Source organism: Chionomys nivalis, chromosome 19 (genome assembly GCF_950005125.1).
Source record: "Chionomys nivalis chromosome 19, mChiNiv1.1, whole genome shotgun sequence".
NCBI lineage: Eukaryota > Metazoa > Chordata > Mammalia > Rodentia > Cricetidae > Chionomys > Chionomys nivalis.
In genome coordinates, this window is record NC_080104.1 from 48,498,111 (window position 1) to 48,509,691 (window position 11,581).

Here is an 11,581-nt window from a genome sequence, read left to right on the forward strand (position 1 = left end):
GACGGCCAAGCTGGTGGTGACAGCCCTAAACCAGTACTCGAAAGGCCTCCCTCATACCTTGGGTGCTTTAGGAAAACACAAGATGTTCTTTAGTAGTTTAGATCCACTCCACAGTCAGGAAATGGAATGGAGTTTTGTGAAACTAGACACAGCCACATAAACAGACCTGGTTTTCTCGGAGGTTCAGGCTGACCGTGGCCAAATGGCTGCAGTACCTTCTGCTTCTGAGGTTCTGTGCAAGGCATGGGTGCCCCCTCGCACATCTATCTCTACCATCAATGTCTATCTAAACCAAATGGTCAAGCCAAATTAAGTTCTGAGACAGGATCTCTTCAGATGGCAGACAAATCAGCATGCTGTGGTTCCTGTCAGCCTCAAGTCAGACTCAGCAGCACAAGAAAACCCCAGGGTCTCTACTCAGATGTTCTGCTTCTAAATTCATTAAGCTAACTTAACACCTGTGCATACGGGGGATGGAGAGGCAGCTCTATGGTTAAGAGCGCCTGATGCTCTTGTAGAGGACATGAATTTAGTCCCCAGCACCACGAGGTGTCTCATAATCATCAGACTATATTTCCAAGGGTTCTGACGCCCTCTTCTGGTCTCCATGAATGCCAGGCACACCTGTAATGCACAGACGTGCAGGCAAAACACACATACATTATTATATAGGGGGAGGTGAGGGTAAGTGTCACCCAAGAAGAGAGGGGAAAACGCTCACACAACCTGAGAAAATCAGAATACTGTGAAATCCAGAGCCACCCTCTGATGTGGGATCCAAACATCCGCTCTGTAGACCAGGACTCGAGATCAATAAAGTCGGTCAGCTATTTTTGTCAATCTTTTTCCTCTGAGGTTTTTTTTTTTCCTTTTAATGCGATGGATTCCATATTAAAGGTTCCCTTTGTGCCTTTGTAAAAAAGACATTGCCTGACAAACACAGAGCAATCTGGTGACATGTTTTTATAGGACACATCACCAAAGCCTTATTATGTAGCGGGAAGCATTAGGATTTTGAATATAGATTTTAAATAAATAGAACAGTAATGATGGGCTCCCAACAACAGTAAAATTAGAGGTTCCAGCATTTTCTCTGACAGATGGCACCCTGCCTTGTATTATCGTGTTCGTGTTAGCAGCAGTCTTCATTACACAGGGATATCTCTCATTGTGAGATCTTCGCAGAGGATTAAGGGAAGGATATAAACGCAGTCATTTCGAAGATCTTATTGTCGAAAAGTGTTCATTTGCCTCTAACTGGTATCATTTCTCTGTTGCTTAAAAAACTGTTTCCCTGTTGTTTTGTTTTTTGTTTTTTTTTTAACAGTGGGGAGATTACAACATTGTTGCTAAAGTTGTTGATTCTAACTAGCCGTCATTAGGCATAAAAAACCCACAAGGAATCAATCCATACTTTGTGGTTTTCGAAGGAGCATTCAAGGTGGGTACTATTAACATATCCTTTGTATCCAAACAGTGTTAGCCCCTGAGAAATAATGAGGGAAAAGTATGAAAATAGTATGGGAAATACTCTTTCTATGCTAATAATGCTTCCCATTAAATAAAGCAGCTCGAGTCAATAACGTTCTGATTACTTACAGGCTAGGACAGTATTCAAAAAAAAAAAATCCCCTTACATAACAAGCCAGTGTGTTTAATGAGATTTTCTGAGCAATAATATACAGGACTTATTAGAGTTCTTTGCTGCCAGTGGCACCTACCCATCATGACCCTAGTTCCCTAGGTTAGCCTTGCCTGTCTGTGCACCACAAGGAAGGCTGGCAGCCATTTGTTTCTATAGTATTATGACTTCTTAGCATTCCTTCGGTGTGGCTCACTGATATTTCAAAGCCTCATACAATGCAGTGAGCCTGGTAGGCACCCAGTAAATGCACCTACGAAAGTGAATTCTCTCATCCTATTTCTTCTCAGAACGGTTTGTAGTAGACGTGAATAGATAGAAGTGCTAGCCACAGAAAACGGACTATGGCAGCAAGTGGATTCTATGAGTCATCTTTCAGGTTTTGCTGATGAAGATCACCCTTAAGAGAAACCTGGTTTTGTTTATCGTGAAGCCTTGTAACTCCATTTTGTAAGAACGCCCCATATGCGCATGTTATAAACGATTGGCCCGTAGGAGTTTGTTTGCTTCTCTGAGCAAATCAGTGTTCTGAAATCCACCACAGACAGAAAGCACACCGGAGACAGAGGGTCTAGCTCTGTGCAGCCACAGCCCCGGCAATATGCGACTGTCCAGTGTTACCTCTATCCGGGTACCACGTGCCTCCCACGCATGCAGTTTCTAGAAACAGATTTGCTTCCTGTAAAGTTTTGCGCTGAGGTCATAAAAATGTTCACAGAAAAGTATAAAACGCTGGTGTCAACTGCAGATGACTTTCAAAAGAAGATAAAGAATTCCTCAGACGGTGATGTGAGTCTATGGAAAAGTGATTTACTTTACCAAAAAAAAAAAAAAAAAAAAAAAAAAAACATGAAGTTTACACAAAGCTGATGCATAAATCAAGATCTCCTCTCCCATGAATAATTTGAGTCACCCGGCATTATTTATAGCCTTTGTCATGAAAACAATTTAAAGTCCCATTCTACGTTAGCGCATCTTCTGTTGAAGCCAGCACAGATTCCATCCCGCTGCAGAAAATCTGTCTGAATAGCAAAATTAAAAAAAAAAAAAAAGTAATCTTTTCTAGAGTAAGGCCACAGACTCTTTAAACATCAGCAACTTTGCTTTTCTAGTTATTGGGGGGGGGTGCACATATACATGCAAAGATTCTGAGGAAGGCGGAAGAGGGCATCACAGTCCCTGGAGGCAGTTACAGGAAGTTATAAGATGTCTGACGTGGGCACTGGGAACCTAACTTGGGTTCTCTGGAAGAGCAGTGAGCAGCACCCTTAGCCTTTGTCCATCTCTCCCGCCGCTGAGTGTGTTGTTTTTCTGTGTCCTCAGATCTTTACTGAGACCAGTTTTGATGTATGGCCCCTCCCTGTCACACACAATTCTCTCACGTGAAGGTCTTTCACGGCCAGTGGTTGTTCCATCTAAAGGAGCTAATAGCCTGCTGCGGGCAAGGCGGAGAGTTCAAAATTCAAGTGTTCTAATTAGGGAGACATTCTCACGGGAAAAGATTTCAGTTACTCCCGACAGAAGCATCAATTATGGTCAAATCTCTTCACCAATAATCCTTTCAACGTAGCGATGCCAAGAGAGCTCTGGACTTCATCCTAGCCTCCAAAGCCCTCAGAATGGGCAGCGAACACCACCTGTGTTCACTTTCCCACAGTGGTGCAGCTGGATGACCAATTTCTCGGGGGGGGGGGGGGGGTCGGTCCCTCCTGAGGCTTGCGCACAGCCTCGTCTCTCTGCCTCTTCACAGTGCTATCATTCCATACCCGCAGTCCCCTGGTGTCTCTCTTCAGGCCCCTGTCTCTTCTCCAAAGGACACCAGGCAAATGGCGTGGTGATGGTCCAGCTCTGAGGGAATCATTTTAAACAACCAGCACCTTCAAAGACGTTTTCTCTGGAATATGGCTACATTCGGACATCCTCAGGGTTAGAACAAACCTGCAGCCCCCTTTCTGAAATCAAACATCAGTAAATCAATGGCGGTTTCAGCATAGCCATTGGTGCAGAACTCTTCAGACTGCAAAAGAAATTTCCAAAGCCATTGAGAAGGAGCAATGAGAATTGGCAGAAGGTGAGAATGAGAAAGAAATTTGAGTGTAGTGTAGACACCTACAGGGCTACCTATGAACTACAGCATTTACCTGTCATCAGGTTGCAGGAGGCTGAATGAAGCCACAGGTTAGAGAACAGTCCAGGCTATGTGGTATGCTTGAGGCCAGCCTGAGCTACGCAGTGAAACCATGCATATATATACAAGCAGACTATCATAGAACTCAAAAATAAAGAAACCATTGACAATCTCAAATATGAAGTATATAAAATACATATATGTGTGTATAATATATACATTATTTATATTATATATAATAAAGTACAAGGAAATTAGTTAAGGATTAAATAAACAAGACTGTGACAACAAACATTTGGGTTGAGGAAGGACATCCATGGTCAAGAAAATGCTAGAACATTGGGCGAAAGAGTCAATAAAGAAGAAAACCCATATTCCCCCCTTAACAGAACATGCAGAAAAGCATGACTGTAAACATGGATAAAGAAAATCACAGACACTTCTCCTGGGTTCACAATGCCAGGCCAGACCAAGACTCCTATGTGATGTCTCCCTGACAACCACACAGGCATGCTTCTGGTCTGCCATAGAAAGGGGGAACCTTGCCGGGCGGTGGTGGCGCACGCCTTTAATCCCAGCACTCGGGAGGCAGAGGCAGGCAGATCTCTGTGAGTTCGAGACCAGCCTGGTCTATAAGAGCTAGTTCCAGGACAGGCTCCAAAACCACAGAGAAACCCTGTCTCGAAAAACCAAAAAAAAAAAAAAAAAAAAAAAAAAAGAAAGAAAGGGGGAACCTAGCCAGTCTTCAAAGAAATCATTTTGCTTAGGAATTAAGCAAAGAGTCACCAGCCTTACCAACACATCTAAGACCGTTTCTTCTTAGCCATTGGCATGTCCACAGTAGTTAGTGCTGGGAGAGATTTACTAGGCTTTTTTAAGACTTGGGGATAGTTTTTGTCAACATTCATTTTATTTCTCATATTGCCGTGTTAAGGAATATTTAGTCTGCCAAAACCACAATGACTCATTAGATAAACACTTGCCACAAAGCATGAGGACCTGAGTTCAGATTTCCCAGAACTCACTTGAAGCCAGACACCGTAGCACTCAGATACAACCCTAGCATTCCTTCAGCATGGGAGGCAGAGGGGAGATCCCTGGGAGCCCATGGGCCAGCCTGTCTGGCATATACAACAGTAAACAAGAGACCCTAACTCAACTGAGACGGAGAAAACCAAAACCCGAGGCTGTCCTCTGAGTGGCACGCATGCGCCGTATTTAAATCATGTCAGAGCTTTACAACAGATATTAGTTGTAGAAAATTGCTTTGTACAGTGTGGGTTACATAAGCTTATAAAATATTTAGTCTACATCGAGAGAAACATGCAGTTCCTGATTATAAGACCTATTGAGAAACACAACCATCATCAGATGGAGAATGTTGGATTAAATAACCCTCAGCCATGTGAGACAACCAAGCTCCGTGGAAACACAGACTTTTTGAGTCATGCTGGCTACTAATCAAAAACGATAGCAATGAGCTGAAGGCAAACGTCACGCCCAGTTGATCACTGAAGTGTGGGTCATGTTGACACCCATCATTCTCCACGTAATTAGTCACAGGCTGGCATTGATTGAGAGAGCCTGGCTCCCTCTCCCTTTACTGATTGCCTGGGTGCTGAGTGGCGTCTTCTAGAGGGAGTGGAACAGGGTGTGATCTCAATCTCACTGCACTTTTAAATGTTGCTGCATGGTAGTCAGAGCTTAAACAGGTGGGACTTGAGTGGTTTCGAGGCCTACCACACAGGCATGGCAAGCAAACACTGCTACCAGGGAACAGTACACACTGTCTTGCAAGTCACCATTAAGTCTTGTGGTTTTGGAATGTCACCAGGATGGTGCCAGTAGATGGCCCTTTGCAGAGCAAAGCTCCAACTTTCTACCCATCTACCCAACTTAAACATCTACTCACATCCGAATTCCCAAATGCCTTCCTCTCCTGAGTGAAAGAAGCAAAGAGGATCTGAAACAGATCTGTAACTGTGAACAGAGTGCTCCTTTGCCAAGCTGAGTGCTGGCTTTTTCCATGTGGATTTTGACTTGGCTTCCCTCCAAGATACAAGCTGTTCTTCTTACTCTGAGAGAGATAAGAGAAAAACAAATTGTACTCTGGGAAAGTTAAATAACTACACAAAATGTAACAGCGTGGCTGAAGAAATGTCAACGGACAGGAATTGAATGTCTGCTAAGAAAAAGACATTAAGACGAGCGGTTCACAAACCATGAACTCTGGAGACTCGGGTGGCAGAACTGAGAGAACTCTCCACCCTGCGGTAGAAGAGAATTTTCTGGACCAGAAAGGTGTCTCGGTGGGCTAAGTGCTTGCTGCACAAGCCTAAAGGCGGAGTCTGACCGCTCAGACCCAGCAAGATGGAAGGAGAGAACCAACTCATGAGAGTGATCCTCCGACCTGCACACAGTTGAAGTACCATGCCAGTTTGCATACATGTGCACACACATGCATATGTGCACACGTGTGTGCACGCGCACACACACACACACATTTATTAAAAAGAAGTTATCCAATCAGTGATGTTTCAGCCTAACCTGGCATCCTGGCTTCTGCTTCTAGCAGCGTGATCCTTCTTTTGGGTTTGGGTTTGGTCATGTTCTTTTATTTTCAACGGAAGACCTTTCCTTAGCTTGAGTTCTGATGATAGAATGAGAGGCCCAAGGGCCCCCTCTTTACTAACAGCCATCTCCTCAACTTCTACTCAGAGGTTATAAACAAAAACTATATATAAATATACGATATTTTATTATACATGTTTTAGAATAGGACTGACTGGGTCCTATTTACTTCTCAACAAACTTACTCTTTCCAATTAACGGTTGATTTTTGGAACACGATGGAGCCCAAGAACCCCTGCAGTCAGGAAATGTCAAGAACCAAGAGGGAAATCAGGGCCTGAGTCCCAGGAAAAGGCATTTCACCTGTGCTGGCATGGAAACAGAGCAGTCAGAGAGCAGAAGCAGAGGCTGTCTGTACCTGCATCAGCTCAAAGAAAGGGTGAGGATATTAATGTCCGCGGTGTAAAACACATAACTGTAACAATCCATGGACCAGATAGCAAGGCCCTGTTTTCGAAAAGCATTCTGGTGCTTCCTTAGGAAGCGCATCTCTAGAATTATGATGACTCTGTTCGCTTCAGGTTCCGTTCACAAATGCTTTGCTGTAAAATTGCTTTACATCAGATTTGAAAAACATAAGGAGACTCTTACCAAATATAGACACAAGGATCATAAACTGAAAATAGAAGCCAGAAGCCAGATGCTGGAAACCCAGGGAACATTAACATTGTATTACACTTGGCTCTGAAAAAAAAAAAAAGAATCCACAGTGATTTACTGACTTTACAGAAAAATGAAGAATTAGCTGGAAACATACTCAAACTATCAAAAAATGTGCTTTTTGGCAATAAGCAAAGAAAGAAGATTTATTTAATGTTAGAGAGGTTAGCAGCAAAGAGCTAAAAGGAAAAACAACAATATCACATATTAACTTTGTTCTTAAACATCCACATCTAATGTATCGACTCTGGCTGCTGTCATTTGCCTTCAATTCAATAAAGTCAGTGAAATGGAAAATTGAAATTTTTTATTGTGATATTTCCAATTTCTCTACTAGCAGAATGGTTTAATAATAAACCATTTTATATACTGTCAGGGTACTTATTAAAATGAGTGGGCTATCATTTTTTTTCTTTCTGTTTCTGCCTATCAACAACTTTATTTACCAGTGCTTATCACGTAGAACACATGGTTCCACTAAACATTTGTGTGGTACATTTTGAGGAAGCAAATATCATCTATTGCTAAAACAGAGTTTCTAAGGCTATGGGGGTCTCTAAATAGTCTCACATTGTATGTTTTACATTATAGATGAAGAAACTGAGGCCTGGTGGAGTTTTGCAACTTCTCCAAAGCCAACAGCTAGTCCCTGGTACAGTAAGTGTCCAGCTTCCAGAATGTTCTAACACAACAGACCCTGTTATCGTATTGATAACATGATTAATAATATCAGGTATTATTTTAATAATAGCTGTTTAACAGGTCTGTACATTCTTGTCGGATAAAAAAAGAACAATGCTGAGGTAGTGGCCAACGAGGTTTAATTCAACCTTATTGATGGATATACAGTTTGTCAAAGGATCAAACTCCATTGATAAGACCCCTAAGTGGACCTGGATATTCTCCTACAGGCTCTGCATACCTGCCTCTGTCTCTTAATGGTCACATCAGTCACAGCAAACATCGACTCCCTAATTTGTAAGACACTATCTTCATAAAGCCAAACCTGCTCCTCGCTGCTCTTTGCAGAGTTAATTTCCTCCTAATCTGGTACCTTCCATTAAGTTGCTCATATCACTAATTTATTTCCCTTTAAACGACTATCTAGGCATGTGTTCTTTGGCACCAACCCTCCATAAAACATTTATATCAACCATTAACCCTCCTTAGGCAACAAGTTTGATCAGAAGGAGAACAAATAGGAGCTGAAACGCTCGGGGTGGATTCAACTCTCAGTTCGGTTGCCAATAAGCCATGTCGTTTTGAACCAAATATTTACCTCCTCACAGGTTTTTCTCCATAGGCAATGGAGGCAGTCAGTCTCATGACCTCTGAGATCTAAAACTCTGTGCTTCCAAATGTATCACCTTTAAGCCAACCTTAATGATTATACTTGTACTAGTCTTCCATCCACGTTCTGACTCTCCTCACATATTCCAGTCCCAGTGCTGAGGCAAGTAAATAAAGCCACAATAAAGTGTGGTACCTTCCTTTACTACACTACAAACTGCACAAAAGGTTAACTCATTTTTATAGGGTGGAGTCTAGTAGAATTGACTGTCTATAAATGTTTGATATGTAGACAGATAGATGGATGATTGCCATTGCATAATAAGATGAGCTTAAGTGGATGAGATCACACTGTCTTTGAAAATAGCTAGAGATTGTGGCCCTGGGCCTCATCAGAAGAGGTGCTACTTATATGGAGAGAAGGGGAGGAGGGAGGGAGAAGGAGGAGGAGGAGGAGGAGGAGGAGGAGGAGGAGGAGGAGGAGGAGGAGGAGAAGGAGAAGGAGAAGGAGAAGGAGAAGGAGAAGGAGAAGGAGAAGAAGAAGAAGAAGAAGAAGAAGAAGAAGAAGAAGAAGAAGAAGAAGAAGAAGAAGAAGAAGAAGAAGAAGAAGAAATAATGTACTTCAAAGCACATACTGCTCCTCCCAACCTCTCCTCATTCCTTTTCCACCACAAGCTTCTGTTACCCAGCTTCCCCTACCACCTCAAACCTGTTCATTGTGCACAAGCAATCTTCTCCTCATGTTAAGTGACTTTAAAAGACTGACCAAATAAAAGACCACGTCCTGTAACAAAGCAAGATTTTTATGTGGAAAAAGATCTAGGACAAGTTGGCTGTGAAAATTAATTCCTGGATGTTTATCATTTTGCCCTCTGTTCACTTTATATGTTCATCCCTGAAAGAATCACGCATTCCAGGTAACTCCATCTTTCTTTTAATGGATCTTTTATCTACCTCGATCTGGGAGTGTAAAGAGTTCTTGATGTTTCCTTTGCATCTCCAAGTTCAGTATAGGCATTGTATTCTCCTGGTTCCTTTTCCACACACAATAGGGGGTGTGTCTCCAGGGTGCCCCTGCCTGCATGTAAATGCTCTCTGCCTTACTTTAACAGAGTTTTTGTCAGTTTTTTAATCATCAGCCACTCTGCATGATGTGGAAGGAGGCCAGAACGCTGACTCCCAGTGGGGTATCCTGCACTCGCCTGACGCTTCTCTTCCTGGATATATCTGTTGTTCTCAGACAAGCCCATTCCTCTGGCTTCCCTCATTGCAGGGTTCTTTTCAGACAATAAAAATTTCTTGTTTGCTATCTAATAACTTTCTCACAGTCATGACTTGGTATTGGCATAAACAATCTAGATTAACACATACATAATGTTAATATTTTTTAACTTGCTTTTTAAATAGCCATCACAATCCTAATGATGCCATTAATCCCTTGTAATTATACCCATTATTACCGATATGGTTTCTTCATGGGGATCTTCATTATTATAAGCAGTATTTCATATTTGCATTATAAATTCTAGCAATAAACTGAAATTGTGAGGGTAAACCCTAGTGTTTTTGCTATTCGCTTCATCCAAGGACCACACACTCAAGCATGGACACATTTATATCCCCATAACTATCAAAGGACTCAGATAACCCCTTGCTCTGAAAATATTACCACCGTGTTCACAAAAATAATAACTAAGGCGTATTGTTCATTTGCCACATGACAATGACCATGCTACCACTAAGTGTCACAAGGTATATGGCTCCAATGATGTTTGCAATGAGGCTCCGATAGGGAAGCCTCATGTATCTCCATTTTACTGATAGGAAAGTCAAGGTTCATTGAAGTAGAAAGATGGCTCAGCAGGTAGCAGCATTTACTGCTCTTCTAGAGGATAGGAGTATAATCTCCAACCCCAACTTGAATGGTTCACAACTGCCTGTAACTCTAGCTGCATGGTGTGCAATGGCCTCTGGAGGTACTCACATACTACACACACACACACACACACACAAATATAAATTTGAAACTATTTTTTAAAAAGAAAGTCAAGGCTTTTCCAGGTAAAATAATTACACAAGATTGGACAAGGGAAAGCCAAAGGTTCTGGAAATGGAGCCCAGATGAATTCAGCCTTTGTCGCCAGGTCTTGAGAATACTGCTGAGCTCACTGCTTTCTGAAATCCTGAATCTTTCTGGCTTTGAACAATTGTTCTCTAAGCTCGTGTTGGCAGATCACCCTGACATGCTATCTTAAAACTCAAAACAGGTGAAGAGTGCAAATTGAAATCTCTGTGAGAAAATTACAGGCTATCAGCATAATAATGAATCATTATGACTCAGGAATTAGCAAATATGGTAAATCGAATCAGAACATAATATAAGGATTACACAATTATCAGCATTGTAGTCTAACTGTGAATTTGCTAATGTTGACTGATTAATCGTGGAGTTAATAGGCTTAGTCTCTGCGCACCTTAGCAGCCTTTTCTCTGGTATATAGGGTTTAAAGTTTAATTTCTTTTCACAAAGATTAATCAAAGATTTTCCAGCTGCCAAAAGATAACAGACTTAAAAACCTATTCAAACTGAATTTAGTCACGAAGGTTTTGATAGTGTCATATTATATCTCATCTCTCTGTGAGTATATTTTTGTAAAACAAAAAAAAGCAAATGTGTAAAATGAGATCTTCTTTAATTATTTCTTATTTCTTGTAGTTTAATACATAAATAGTCACAAGAATGATGTGTTGTCCCAAAGTTTGAAGGTTTTGTGAATCTTACGGAAAGAAAAAATGTTCAACATATTATCTCACTAATGATAGCTAGCTTATATTTCAGAAGATTTGTTGTTTTCATTACATAAGGCTGAAATTATATGCCTTACAAATTTTAATACTTACTGCTTTTAAATTTGCATCATGAACTATAAAAGTTTAAATATAAATTAACTTCCTTGGATATAGAATTTTACCCAAATTGTCTTTAGACTAAAGCATGACATCTTAGTTAGAGATCCTACTGCTACGATGAACACCATGGCCACAGCAACCTGGGGCAGACAGGGTTTGTTCAGCTCACATGTCCACATTAACTGTCATCACTGAAGGAAGTCAGGACAGGAACTCAAGCAGGGCAGGATCCTAGAGGCAGGAACTGATGCAGAGGCATTGGAGGGGTGCTGCTTACTGACTTGCTCAGCCCGTGTGTTTGTATAGAACCCAGGACCACC